This window comes from Trichosurus vulpecula, chromosome 6, assembly GCF_011100635.1.
Source record: "Trichosurus vulpecula isolate mTriVul1 chromosome 6, mTriVul1.pri, whole genome shotgun sequence".
NCBI classification, from domain to species: domain Eukaryota; kingdom Metazoa; phylum Chordata; class Mammalia; order Diprotodontia; family Phalangeridae; genus Trichosurus; species Trichosurus vulpecula.
In genome coordinates this window covers 124,390,015-124,391,236 of record NC_050578.1, presented here as the reverse complement: position 1 = coordinate 124,391,236, position 1,222 = coordinate 124,390,015, and the positions used below count along the sequence as shown (strand labels likewise).

Sequence of the window (1,222 nt, the reverse complement as noted above, 5' to 3'; positions counted from 1 at the left end):
TCTGCTATTTCATGGAAATTCATTTTTTCCCCTGAAGTATTATATTCAGTTTTGCTGGGTAGGTGATTCTTGATTTTTATCCTACTTCCACTTACCTCTGGAATATCATATCCCAAGCCCTCTAATCCCTTAGTGTGGAAGCTGCTAAATTTTGAGTTATCCTGCTCATGTACTTAGTGGCTCACCGGAGGCTGTGGGCTCTTTTCCCAGCTCGTTGCCGCTACGACTTGTGGACCAAGAACATTTGAAGCACATTGCCACCCGCAAGCACTGGATGCTGGACAAACTGACCAGCGTGTTTGCTCCCAGACCATCCACAGGCACCCACAAGCTGAGAGAGTGCCTCCCACTCATCATCTTCCTCCAAAACCATCTCAAGTATGTCCTGACAGGTGATGAAGTTAAGAAGATCTGCATGCAGTGGTTTATTAAGATTGATGTCAGGGCCTGCACAGACATAACCTACCTTGTTGGCTTCATGGATGTTATCAGCATCGAGAAGACTGGTGAGCATTTCCATCTGGTTTATGACACCAAGGGCCGCTTTGCTGTTCATTGAATCACAGCTGAGGAGGCAAAGTATAAGCTGTGTAAAGGGAGGAAGACCTGTGTGGGCACAAAAGCCATTCTCCATCTGGTGACCCATGATGCCCATACCATCCAGCTATCCCGATCCACTCATCAAAGTGAAAGGCACCATTCAGATCAATCTGGAGATTGGCAAGATAACAGATTTCATCAAGTTTGATACTGGGAATCTGTGCATGGAGACTGGCAGAGCTAACTTGGGGCAAATTGGTATGATCACCAACAGGGAGAGACATCCAAGCTCCTTTGATATGGTCCACATGAAGGATGCCAATGGCAACAGCTTTGCCACCAGGCTTGCCAACATTTTCATCATTGGCAAAGGTAACAAACCGTGAATTTCTCAGCCCTGAGGCAAGAGCATCAGCCTCACCATTGATGAAGAGAGAGACAAGAGGTTGGCAGCCAAGCAGAGCAGTGGTTGAATGTTGGTACATTACCATGTATTTTCTCTGGCTGAATAAAGAGCTTTCAAAGTGAAAAAAAATCTTGTCTTATCCTGATTGTGTTTCCACAGTACTTGAATTGTTTCTTTTTTGCTGCTTGCAATATATTCTCTTTGACCTGGGAACTCTGGAATTTGGCTACAGTATTCATAGAAGTTTTCTTTTTGGGACCTCTTTCAGGAGGTGAT

At 44.9% G+C, this 1,222-nt stretch overlaps 1 pseudogene; it reads left to right on the top strand.

Moving 5' to 3' along the window:
- Positions 1–241: 241 nt before the first annotated feature.
- Positions 242–1,013, top strand: LOC118853888 (annotated as a pseudogene).
- Positions 1,014–1,222: the final 209 nt, after the last annotated feature.